Source organism: Oncorhynchus kisutch, linkage group LG10 (genome assembly GCF_002021735.2).
Source record: "Oncorhynchus kisutch isolate 150728-3 linkage group LG10, Okis_V2, whole genome shotgun sequence".
Lineage (NCBI taxonomy): Eukaryota > Metazoa > Chordata > Actinopteri > Salmoniformes > Salmonidae > Oncorhynchus > Oncorhynchus kisutch.
In genome coordinates this window covers 5,712,803-5,727,242 of record NC_034183.2, presented here as the reverse complement: position 1 = coordinate 5,727,242, position 14,440 = coordinate 5,712,803, and the positions used below count along the sequence as shown (strand labels likewise).

At 44.3% G+C, this 14,440-nt stretch overlaps 1 long non-coding RNA gene across 1 annotated transcript; it reads right to left on the bottom strand.

Annotated features, from left to right (window-relative positions):
• Nucleotides 1-13,103: 13,103 nt before the first annotated feature.
• Nucleotides 13,104-14,188, bottom strand: LOC116375783 (uncharacterized). The gene is made up of 2 exons (XR_004211140.1): nucleotides 13,890-14,188; nucleotides 13,104-13,716 (listed from the first exon to the last, which is right to left on the bottom strand). It is a non-coding gene; the product is annotated as an uncharacterized LOC116375783 (long non-coding RNA).
• Between the last annotated feature and the right edge of the window lie 252 nt (nucleotides 14,189-14,440).

Genomic DNA, 14,440 nt, shown 5'->3' with positions numbered 1-14,440 from the left:
GGGTGATCAACAGGGTGACTGGCAGACAACAGGGTGACTGGTAGACAACAGGGTGACAGCAGGGTGACTGGCAGACAACAGGGTGACTGGTAGACAACAGGGTGACTGGCAGACAACAGGGTGACTGGCAGACAACAGGGTGACTGGTAGACAACAGGGTGACTGGTAGACAACAGGGTGACAACAGGTTGACAACAGGGTGACTGGTAGACAACAGGGTGACTGGTAGACAACAGGATGACTGGTAGACAACAGGATGACTGGTAGACAACAGGGTGACTGGTAGACAACAGGGTGATCAACAGGGTGACTGGCAGACAACAGGGTGACTGGTAGACAACAGGGTGATCAACAGGGTGACTGGCGGACAACAGGGTGACTGGCGGACAACAGGGTGACTGGCGGACAACAGGGTGACTGGCAGACAACAGGGTGACTGGCAGACAACAGGATGACTGGTAGACAACAGGATGACTGGTAGACAACAGGATGACTGGTAGACAACAGGGTGACTGGTAGACAACAGGGTGACTGGTAGACAACAGGGTGACTGGTAGACAACAGGGTGATCAACAGGGTGACTGGCAGACAACAGGGTGACTGGTAGACAACAGGGTGATCAACAGGGTGACTGGCGGACAACAGGGTGACTGGCGGACAACAGGGTGACTGGCGGACAACAGGGTGACTGGCAGACAACAGGGTGACTGGCAGACAACAGGGTGACTGGCGGACAACAGGGTGACTGGCGGACAACAGGGTGACTGGCACGCTGAACCTGGTGAAACTCATGAACATGACCAATAAACTCATAAACTGTCACACATAACTACCCAGGAGGGTCACCACCACACGATCAATCCATGTTTACTGATCATGCAAACCTGCTATATAACTCTGATGATCGAGCTGAATGTGGAATATCCCGGAAATATCCCGGAGATCTCGTAGTGCGAGGGTAACTTTATATACTGGACTGATGCGTGGTTTTGGTGCCTGTAATCGGCAGCAGAAGAGTCGTCCCCCAAGTGGGTGCTACGCATTGCTGTTGGACGAGTCATCTTGTTGCTACAAAGAACTGAGGTTTGAGAATGTTCTAGACCAGCTAGCAGACTACAACTGCAGCACCACCACCATCAAACCCTGTCCACTCCCTAGTACCATCCAACTAGGCTGCCAGCAGAATAGAGGCTTTCACCAAGAGCAGGCACCATCTGAACCTGTCAAGACTAAAGACTTCACCAAGAGCAGGCACCATCTGAACCTGTCAAGACTAGAGACTTCACCAAGAGCAGGCACCATCTGAACCTGTCAAGACTAAAGACTTCACCAAGGGCAGGCACCATCTGAACCTGTCAGGACTAGAGACTTCACCAAGGGCAGGCACCATCTGAACCTGTCAGGACGAAAGACTTCACCAAGAGCAGGCACCATCTGAACCTGTCAGGACTAAAGACTTCACCAAGAGCAGGCACCATCTGAACCTGTCAAGACTAGAGACTTCACCAAGAGCAGGCACCATCTGAACCTGTCAAGACTAGAGACTTCACCAAGAGCAGGCACCATCTGAACCTGTCAAGACTAGAGACTTCACCAAGAGCAGGCACCATCTGAACCTGTCTAGACTAGAGACTAGATTGGGTACCATCTGAACCTGTCTATACTAGAGCAGGCACCATCTGAACCTGTCTAGACTAGAGACTAGATTGGGTACCATCTGAACCTGTCTATACTAGAGCAGGCACCATCTGAACCTGTCTATACTAGAGCAGGCACCATCTGAACCTGTCTATACTAGAGCAGGCACCATCTGAACCTGTCTATACTAGAGCAGGCACCATCGGAACCTGTCTATACTAGAGCAGGCACCATCTGAACCTGTCTATACTAGAGCAGGCACCATCTGAACCTGTCTATACTAGAGCAGGCACCACCTGAACCTGTCTATACTAGAGCAGGCACCATCTGAACCTGTCTATACTAGAGCAGGCACCATCTGAACCTGTCTATACTAGAGCAGGCACCATCTGAACCTGTCTATACTAGAGCAGGCACCATCTGAACCTGTCTATACTAGAGCAGGCACCAGCTGAACCTGTCTATACTAGAGCAGGCACCAGCTGAACCTGTCTATACTAGAGCAGGCACCATCTGAATCTGTCTATACTAGAGCAGGCACCATCTGAACCTGTCTATACTAGAGCAGGCACCATCTGAACCTGTCTATACTAGAGCAGGCACCATCTGAACCTGTCTATACTAGAGCAGGCACCAGCTGAACCTGTCTATACTAGAGCAGGCACCATCTGAATCTGTCTATACTAGAGCAGGCACCATCTGAACCTGTCTATACTAGAGCAGGCACCATCTGAACCTGTCTATACTAGAGCAGGCACCATCTGAACCTGTCTATACTAGAGCAGGCACCATCTGAACCTGTCTATACTAGAGCAGGCACCATCTGAATCTGTCTATACTAGAGCAGGCACCATCTGAACCTGTCTATACTAGAGCAGGCACCATCTGAACCTGTCTATACTAGAGCAGGCACCATCCTCACCCTCCATGTTTTTTTCCCTTCTTTAAATAACTTTTATCACCTTTTCTATGTTTGCCTGTATACTATAATTAGTCTTTCAGCTGCCAATGACAAGACAGTCTGGGGCGGCAGGGTAGCCTAGTGGTTAGAGCGTTGGTCAAGTTCAAATCCCCGAGCTGACAAGGTACAAATCTGTCGTTCTGCCCCTGAACAGGCAGTTAACCCACTGTTCCTAGGCTGTCATTGAAAATAAGAATTTGTTCTTAACTGACTTGCCTGGTTAAACAAAGGTAAAATTTGAAAAATAAAAATAATGAAGACCAGAGATCTTCTCTGACATTCCGCACTTCCACCACTAGATGTCACTAGGGGGCTGTTTTGTCCTCTGGCTGGCTTCGTGCCACGGGTGAGCGCCTCAAACCCTGGGAAACCAGCGCTTTTCCCCATATAAGGTTGCGATCCATCCGCTTCCCTCTCTTCCTCCTTTCCTTTCAATCTATCTTTCTCAGACCGGAGGGATATTTTAGAGAGAGTTAGAGAGTTAGAGAGAGAGAGAGAGAGAGAGAGAGAGAGAGTCTTGGCCAGCCAGGCCTACCTTATTAGGAGCTGAGCTTGTTGTCAGCAGCTTTATTCCTACAGGACAGTGTTTGGTCTCTACCTCTGTCCTACTATCGCTGTTCACAGCACATAGATGGAACTAGCAGATGGGCCTGTCTGTCTGGGACTAATACCTATGTATGGATGGGAACCATATTACATTTTGGTCATTAAGCAGACGCTCTTATTCAGAGCAACTTAGGGTTAAGGGCCTTTTGCTCAAGAGCAGATCAACAGATTGTTCACCTTGTCGGCTCGGGGATTCAAACCAGAAAACTTTCGGTTACTGGCCCAACGCTCTTAACCATTCTCTCTCCTTTCGCCTCTCTCTCTCCTTTCCTCCTCTCTCTCTCCTTTCCTCCTCTCTCTCTCCTTTCCTCCTCTCTCTCTCCTTTCCTCCTCTCGCTCACTCCTTTCCTCCTCTCTCTCCTTTCTCCTCTCTCCTTTCCTCCTCTCGCTCTCTCCTTTCCTCCTCTCGCTCTCTCCTTTCCTCCTCTCGCTCTCTCCTTTCCTCCTCTCTTCTTTCCTCCTCTCTCTCTCTCTCCTTTCCTCCTCTCTCTCTCCTTTCCTCCTCTCTCTCTCTCTCTCCTCCTCTCGCTCTCTCCTTTCCTTCTCTCTCCTTTCCTCCTCTCTCTCTCCTTTCCTCCGCTCTCTCTCCTTTCCTCCTCTCTCTCTCCTTTCCTCCGCTCTCTCTCCTTTCCTCCTCTCTCTCTCCTTTCCTCTCTCTCTCCTTTCCTCCTCTCTCTCTCCTTTCCTCCTCTCTCTCTCCTTTCCTCTCTCTCTCTCTCCCCTTTCCTCTCTCTCTCTCCTTTCCTCCTCTGTGGGAAGGTTGTGGACATTGTTCCAGCTGTTCTCTTCATTTTCATTTTTTTTTCTCCTTCCAATGATGTGAGACATCTGGTTACCAGGCATGCTAGCAAGCAACAGGACACACAGGGTGGGGGGCTTGGACTGAGAGAGAGAGAGAGAGAGGAAAGGAGAGAGAGAGGAGGAAAGGAGAGAGCGAGAGAGAGAGAGAGAGAGAGAGAGAGAGAGAGAGAGAGAGAGAGAGAGAGAGTGTATGTATGTATGTATGTATGTATGTGTGTGTGAGTGAGTGAGCGGAAGCCTAAACGTTCAGACACTCACAAACATCAGAGAGATTGATGGCTCCATTGCCAGCAGATGCACGGAAATGTTACCAGCCAACCAGACAGGCAGCCAGACAGACAGACAGGCAGCCAGACAGACAGACCTTAAAGTTTACAGCAACTACTTGTACACTATGTTTGTTTCCCAAATGGCACCCTATTCCCTATATAGTGCACTACTTTTAACAAGAACCTTATAGGAAATAGAATGCCATTTAGGACAACGGTTACCCTATTCCCTATATAGTGCACTACTTTTGACAAGAGCCTTATAGGAAATGGAATGCCTGTTGGGACACCAGTTACCCTATTCCCTATATAATGCACTACTTTTAACAAGAACCTTATAGGAAATAGAATGCCTGTTGGGACACCAGTTACCCTATTCCCTATATAGTGCACTACTTTTGACGAGGGCCCATAGGACTCTGGTGAAAAGTTGTACACTATATAGGGAATATGGTACTATTTGTGACACATGGCCCTTTGTAGCTCAGTTGGTAGAAGACGGCACTAGTAACGCCGGGGGGTAGTGGGTTTGATTCCTGCGACCACCCATATGTGAAATGTATGAACTAGCTTTGGCTAAAAGCTTCTGCTAAAATGGCCTAATTTTATCTGTAGTACTACTGGGCTTGTTCCTCGTCAGAGGACGAGTGTTGAATGATCTAGGATCAGTTTGGCTCTTTTTTTACAATTATAATAAATTGACGAGGAGAACCTGATCCTAGTTCAGCACTTCTAGTCTCAGACGCTTTATGACTATGAGATATAAAGACACTAAATACACTTGGACATGAAATCTATTCCTTCACTACTGCACCTGTACACAGCCCATCTATAATCTAGCCCAAATCTATTCCTTCACTACTGCACCTGTACACAGCCCATCTATAATCTAGCCCAAATCTATTCCTTCATTACTGCACCTGTACACAGCCCATCTATAATCTAGCCCAAATCTATTCCTTCATTACTGCACCTGTACACAGCCCATCTATAATCTAGCCCAAATCTATTCCTTCATTACTGCACCTGTACACAGCCCATCTATAATCAGCCCAAATCTATTCCTTCATTACTGCACCTGTACACAGCCCATCTATAATCAGCCCAAATCTATTCCTTCATTACTGCACCTGTACACAGCCCATCTATAATCAGCCCAAATCTATTCCTTCACTACTGCACCTGTACACAGCCCATCTATAATCAGCCCAAATCTATTCCTTCACTACTGCACCTGTACACAGCCCATCTATAATCTAGCCCAAATCTATTCCTTCACTACTGCACCTGTACACAGCCCATCTATAATCTAGCCCAAATCTATTCCTTCACTACTGCACCTGTACACAGCCCATCTATAATCTAGCCCAAATCTATTCCTTCACTACTGCACCTGTACACAGCCCATCTATAATCTAGCCCAAATCTATTCCTTCACTACTGCACCTGTACACAGCCCATCTATAATCTAGCCCAAATCTATTCCTTCATTACTGCACCTGTACACAGCCCATCTATAATCTAGCCCAAATCTATTCCTTCATTACTGCACCTGTACACAGCCCATCTATAATCTAGCCCAAATCTATTCCTTCACTACTGCACCTGTACACAGCCCATCTATAATCTAGCCCAAATCTATTCCTTCATTACTGCACCTGTACACAGCCCATCTATAATCTAGCCCAAATCTATTCCTTCATTACTGCACCTGTACACAGCCCATCTATAATCTAGCCCAAATCTATTCCTTCATTACTGCACCTGTACACAGCCCATCTATAATCTAGCCCAAATCTATTCCTTCATTACTGCACCTGTACACAGCCCATCTATAATCTAGCCCAAATCTATTCCTTCATTACTGCACCTGTACACAGCCCATCTATAATTTAGCCCAAATCTATTCCTTCACTACTGCACCTGTACACAGCCCATCTATAATCTAGCCCAAATCTATTCCTTCACTACTGCACCTGTACACAGCCCATCTATAATCTAGCCCAAATCTATTCCTTCATTACTGCACCTGTACACAGCCCATCTATAATCTAGCCCAAATCTATTCCTTCACTACTGCACCTGTACACAGCCCATCTATAATCTAGCCCAAATCTATTCCTTCATTACTGCACCTGTACACAGCCCATCTATAATCTAGCCCAAATCTATTCCTTCATTACTGCACCTGTACACAGCCCATCTATAATTTAGCCCAAATCTATTCCTTCATTACTGCACCTGTACACAGCCCATCTATAATCTAGCCCAAATCTATTCCTTCATTACTGCACCTGTACACAGCCCATCTATAATCTAGCCCAAATCTATTCCTTCATTACTGCACCTGTACACAGCCCATCTATAATCTAGCCCAAATCTATTCCTTCACTACTGCACCTGTACACAGCCCATCTATAATCTAGCCCAAATCTATTCCTTCATTACTGCACCTGTACACAGCCCATCTATAATCTAGCCCAAATCTATTCCTTCATTACTGCACCTGTACACAGCCCATCTATAATCTAGCCCAAATCTATTCCTTCATTACTGCACCTGTACACAGCCCATCTATAATCTAGCCCAAATCTATTCCTTCATTACTGCACCTGTACACAGCCCATCTATAATCTAGCCCAAATCTATTCCTTCATTACTGCACCTGTACACAGCCCATCTATAATCTAGCCCAAATCTATTCCTTCATTACTGCACCTGTACACAGCCCATCTATAATCTAGCCCAAATCTATTCCTTCATTACTGCACCTGTACACAGCCCATCTATAATCAGCCCAAATCTATTCCTTCACTACTGCACCTGTACACAGCCCATCTATAATCTAGCCCAAATCTATTCCTTCATTACTGCACCTGTACACAGCCCATCTATAATCAGCCCAAATCTATTCCTTCACTACTGCACCTGTACACAGCCCATCTATAATCTAGCCCAAATCTATTCCTTCATTACTGCACCTGTACACAGCCCATCTATAATCTAGCCCAAATCTATTCCTTCACTACTGCACCTGTACACAGCCCATCTATAATCTAGCCCAAATCTATTCCTTCACTACTGCACCTGTACACAGCCCATCTATAATCTAGCCCAAATCTATTCCTTCATTACTGCACCTGTACACAGCCCATCTATAATCTAGCCCAAATCTATTCCTTCACTACTGCACCTGTACACAGCCCATCTATAATCTAGCCCAAATCTATTCCTTCATTACTGCACCTGTACACAGCCCATCTATAATCTAGCCCAAATCTATTCCTTCACTACTGCACCTGTACACAGCCCATCTATAATCTAGCCCAAATCTATTCCTTCATTACTGCACCTGTACACAGCCCATCTATAATCTAGCCCAAATCTATTCCTTCATTACTGCACCTGTACACAGCCCATCTATAATCTAGCCCAAATCTATTCCTTCATTACTGCACCTGTACACAGCCCATCTATAATCTAGCCCAAATCTATTCCTTCATTACTGCACCTGTACACAGCCCATCTATAATCTAGCCCAAATCTATTCCTTCATTACTGCACCTGTACACAGCCCATCTATAATTTAGCCCAAATCTATTCCTTCACTACTGCACCTGTACACAGCCCATCTATAATCTAGCCCAAATCTATTCCTTCACTACTGCACCTGTACACAGCCCATCTATAATCTAGCCCAAATCTATTCCTTCACTACTGCACCTGTACACAGCCCATCTATAATCTAGCCCAAATCTATTCCTTCACTACTGCACCTGTACATAGCCCATCTATAATCTAGCCCAAATCTATTCCTTCATTACTGCACCTGTACACAGCCCATCTATAATCTAGCCCAAATCTATTCCTTCACTACTGCACCTGTACACAGCCCATCTATAATCTAGCCCAAATCTATTCCTTCACTACTGCACCTGTACACAGCCCATCTATAATCTAGCCCAAATCTATTCCTTCACTACTGCACCTGTACACAGCCCATCTATAATCTAGCCCAAATCTATTCCTTCATTACTGCACCTGTACACAGCCCATCTATAATCTAGCCCAAATCTATTCCTTCATTACTGCACCTGTACACAGCCCATCTATAATCTAGCCCAAATCTATTCCTTCATTACTGCACCTGTACACAGCCCATCTATAATCAGCCCAAATCTATTCCTTCATTACTGCACCTGTACACAGCCCATCTATAATTTAGCCCAAATCTATTCCTTCATTACTGCACCTGTACACAGCCCATCTATAATCTAGCCCAAATCTATTCCTTCATTACTGCACCTGTACACAGCCCATCTATAATCTAGCCCAAATCTATTCCTTCACTACTGCACCTGTACACAGCCCATCTATAATCTAGCCCAAATCTATTCCTTCATTACTGCACCTGTACACAGCCCATCTATAATTTAGCCCAAATCTATTCCTTCATTACTGCACCTGTACACAGCCCATCTATAATTTAGCCCAAATCTATTCCTTCATTACTGCACCTGTACACAGCCCATCTATAATTTAGCCCAAATCTATTCCTTCATTACTGCACCTGTACACAGCCCATCTATAATCTAGCCCAAATCTATTCCTTCATTACTGCACCTGTACACAGCCCATCTATAATCTAGCCCAAATCTATTCCTTCACTACTGCACCTGTACACAGCCCATCTATAATCTAGCCCAAATCTATTCCTTCATTACTGCACCTGTACACAGCCCATCTATAATCTAGCCCAAATCTATTCCTTCATTACTGCACCTGTACACAGCCCATCTATAATCTAGCCCAAATCTATTCCTTCATTACTGCACCTGTACACAGCCCATCTATAATCTAGCCCAAATCTATTCCTTCATTACTGCACCTGTACACAGCCCATCTATAATCAGCCCAAATCTATTCCTTCACTACTGCACCTGTACACAGCCCATCTATAATCTAGCCCAAATCTATTCCTTCATTACTGCACCTGTACACAGCCCATCTATAATCTAGCCCAAATCTATTCCTTCACTACTGCACCTGTACACAGCCCATCTATAATCTAGCCCAAATCTATTCCTTCATTACTGCACCTGTACACAGCCCATCTATAATCTAGCCCAAATCTATTCCTTCATTACTGCACCTGTACACAGCCCATCTATAATCTAGCCCAAATCTATTCCTTCATTACTGCACCTGTACACAGCCCATCTATAATTTAGCCCAAATCTATTCCTTCACTACTGCACCTGTACACAGCCCATCTATAATCTAGCCCAAATCTATTCCTTCATTACTGCACCTGTACACAGCCCATCTATAATCTAGCCCAAATCTATTCCTTCACTACTGCACCTGTACACAGCCCATCTATAATTTAGCCCAAATCTATTCCTTCATTACTGCAGCTGTACACAGCCCATCTATAATCTAGCCCAAATCTATTCCTTCATTACTGCACCTGTACACAGCCCATCTATAATCTAGCCCAAATCTATTCCTTCATTACTGCACCTGTACACAGCCCATCTATAATCTAGCCCAAATCTATTCCTTCATTACTGCACCTGTACACAGCCCATCTATAATCTAGCCCAAATCTATTCCTTCATTACTGCACCTGTACACAGCCCATCTATAATTTAGCCCAAATCTATTCCTTCATTACTGCACCTGTACACAGCCCATCTATAATTTAGCCCAAATCTATTCCTTCATTACTGCACCTGTACACAGCCCATCTATAATCAGCCCAAATCTATTCCTTCACTACTGCACCTGTACACAGCCCATCTATAATCTAGCCCAAATCTATTCCTTCATTACTGCACCTGTACACAGCCCATCTATAATTTAGCCCAAATCTATTCCTTCATTACTGCACCTGTACACAGCCCATCTATAATTTAGCCCAAATCTATTCCTTCATTACTGCACCTGTACACAGCCCATCTATAATTTAGCCCAAATCTATTCCTTCATTACTGCACCTGTACACAGCCCATCTATAATCTAGCCCAAATCTATTCCTTCATTACTGCACCTGTACATAGCCCATCTATAATTTAGCCCAAATCTATTCCTTCATTACTGCACCTGTACACAGCCCATCTATAATCTAGCCCAAATCTATTCCTTCATTACTGCACCTGTACACAGCCCATCTATAATCTAGCCCAAATCTATTCCTTCATTACTGCACCTGTACACAGCCCATCTATAATCTAGCCCAAATCTATTCCTTCATTACTGCACCTGTACACAGCCCATCTATAATCTAGCCCAAATCTATTCCTTCACTACTGCACCTGTACACAGCCCATCTATAATCTAGCCCAAATCTATTCCTTCACTACTGCACCTGTACACAGCCCATCTATAATCTAGCCCAAATCTATTCCTTCATTACTGCACCTGTACACAGCCCATCTATAATCTAGCCCAAATCTATTCCTTCATTACTGCACCTGTACACAGCCCATCTATAATCTAGCCCAAATCTATTCCTTCATTACTGCACCTGTACATAGCCCATCTATAATCTAGCCCAAATCTATTCCTTCATTACTGCACCTGTACACAGCCCATCTATAATCTAGCCCAAATCTATTCCTTCATTACTGCACCTGTACACAGCCCATCTATAATCTAGCCCAAATCTATTCCTTCATTACTGCACCTGTACATAGCCCATCTATAATCTAGCCCAAATCTATTCCTTCATTACTGCACCTGTACACAGCCCATCTATAATCTAGCCCAAATCTATTCCTTCACTACTGCACCTGTACACAGCCCATCTATAATCTAGCCCAAATCTATTCCTTCACTACTGCACCTGTACACAGCCCATCTATAATCTAGCCCAAATCTATTCCTTCATTACTGCACCTGTACACAGCCCATCTATAATCTAGCCCAAATCTATTCCTTCACTACTGCACCTGTACACAGCCCATCTATAATCTAGCCCAAATCTATTCCTTCACTACTGCACCTGTACACAGCCCATCTATAATCTAGCCCAAATCTATTCCTTCACTACTGCACCTGTACACAGCCCATCTATAATCTAGCCCAAATCTATTCCTTCATTACTGCACCTGTACACAGCCCATCTATAATCTAGCCCAAATCTATTCCTTCATTACTGCACCTGTACACAGCCCATCTATAATCAGCCCAAATCTATTCCTTCACTACTGCACCTGTACACAGCCCATCTATAATCTAGCCCAAATCTATTCCTTCATTACTGCACCTGTACACAGCCCATCTATAATCTAGCCCAAATCTATTCCTTCATTACTGCACCTGTACACAGCCCATCTATAATCAGCCCAAATCTATTCCTTCACTACTGCACCTGTACATAGCCCATCTATAATTTAGCCAAACAACTACCTCTTTCCCTATTGTATTTATTTTATTTTATTTATTTATTTAGCTCCTTTGCACCCCATTATTTCTATTTCTACTTTGCACATTCTTCCACTGCAAATCCACCATTCCAGTGTTTTACTTGCTATATTGTATTTACTTCGCCACCATGGCCTTTTTTTGCCTTTACCTCCCTTCTCACCTCATTTGCTCACATCGTATATAGACTTGTTTCTACTGTATTATTGACTGTATGTTTGTTTTACGCCATGTGTAACTCTGTGTTGTTGTTTGTGTCGAACTGCTTTGCTTTATCTTGGCCAGGTCGCAATTGTAAATGAGAACTTGTTCTCAACTTGTCTACCTGGTTAAATAAAGGTGAAATAAAAATAAGAAATGCAAATTTGGACATGTGGTAGCAGATTAAAAACCATCCCTTCATTTGGACATGATGTGGTAGCAGATTAAAACCATCCCTTCATTTGGACATGATGTGGTAGCAGATTAAAAACCATCCCTTCATTTGGACATGATGTGGTAGCAGATTAAAAACCATCCCTTCATTTGGACATGATGTGGTAGCAGATTAAAAACCATCCCTTCATTTGGACATGATGTGGTAGCAGATTAAAAACCATCCCTTCATTTGGATATGTGGTAGCAGATTAAAAACCATCCCTTCATTTGGACATGATGTGGTAGCAGATTAAAAACCATCCCTTCATTTGGACATGATGTGGTAGCAGATTAAAAACCATCCCTTCATTTGGACATGATGTGGTAGCAGATTAAAAACCATCCCTTCATTTGGACATGAAAACTCCTTCGCATTCTAATGTTATAGAGTATTGTTGGACTTTCATGACTTCTCTTCAGTCATCGGGGAAATGTAGTAAACCTAAAAATAGAGTTGAAAGGATTCTCCTACTTACATCGACAGCCATATACAGTCAACTACAGGATACCAACCGCAGGTTTAAAAGGAGCAATCTGGGATTCGAGAAAAAGCAAAAAAACAAAAGATCAACTTGTTTGAGGTTAACAGCTAAGGAACGGCACTGGAGAAACATAAACCACAGACCTATTGATGGATATATATAATTAAAGAATCATTCCCCCCCCAAAAAATGGAAACATAAAAAATGGATTTCCCAATCCCAGATTGTCCCTTTAAAACAGAACTCTGGATACAGACACACGTTCAACAGCAACAGACGGGCCAGACAGAACACACACGTTCAACAGCAACAGACGGGCCAGAAAGAACACACAACACGTTCAACAGCAACAGACGGGCCAGACAGAACACACTTTGAACAGCAACAAACGGGCCAGACAGAACACACAACACGTTCAACAGCAACAGACGGGCCAGACAGAACACACACGTTCAACAGCAACAGACGGGCCAGAGGTCTGACAAGGGAGACCCAGAGGAATACAAACACGTGTTTTATTAGGTGTCGTCATCCACGTAATATTATCAGACCAACATGATGAAGAAGACTACATGGGATTCATTTCTCAACACGATGATTATTAATATGACTTATTTATTACACATGTATAATATAATATACATCATCCAACAATGGTGGCTCCCTGGCAAAGCGGGAGAAATTGACATCAGGCAAATGGAAAAATACGAAAATAATATATTTTATAATATTTTATTATGGTAATAATAATAATAATAATAATAATAATAATAAACAATGCATTGCATATTAGGCTTTTACAGAACAGCAAGTCTATAATATTGTGCAATGACCTTTGACCCCCAACTCTGCTGTGATACACCTCTCCTCCCGCTATCCTATCCTATCCTATCCCTTCCCTTCCCAATAGAAACCGAAGGAGGGAGTTCAGCACGGGGCCCAACCATCTGTCCTTTTTATCAGTGTGCACTTGTTCACTTCCTTTCTTGGGTATAAAAGCAAATTCATGGTGGAACTCGCTCTAGTCTAGTCCATGCCTCCACCTATCCTCTAGTCCATACCTCCACCTATCCTCTATTCCATACCTCCACCTATCCTCTAGTCTAGTCCATACCTCCACCTATCCTCTAGTCCATACCTCCACCTATCCTCTAGTCTAGTCCATGCCTCCACCTATCCTCTAGTCCATGCCTCCACCTATCCTCTAGTCCATACCTCCACCTATCCTCTAGTCCATACCTCCACCTATCCTCTAGTCCATACCTCCACCTATCCTCTAGTCCATACCTCCACCTATCCTCTAGTCCATGCCTCCACCTATCCTCTAGTCTAGTCCATGCCTCCACCTATCCTCTAGTCCATGCCTCCACCTATCCTCCAGTCCATGCCTCCACCTATCCTCTAGTCCATGCCTCCACCTATCCTCCAGTCCATGCCTCCACCTATCCTCCAGTCCATGCCTCCACCTATCCTCCAGTCCATGCCTCCACCTATCCTCTAGTCTAGTCCATACCTCCACCTATCCTCCAGTCCATGCCTCCACCTATCCTCTAGTCTAGTCCATACCTCCACCTATCCTCTAGTCCATGCCTCCACCTATCCTCTAGTCTAGTCCATACCTCCACCTATCCTCTAGTCCATGCCTCCACCTATCCTCTAGTCTAGTCAATACCTCCACCTATCCTCTAGTCTAGTCCATACCTCCACCTATCCTCTAGTCCATACCTCCACCTATCCTCTAGTCCATGCCTCCACCTATCCTCTAATCTAGTCCATACCTCCACCTATCCTCTAGTCTAGTCCATACCTCCACCTATCCTCTAGTCCATACCTCCACC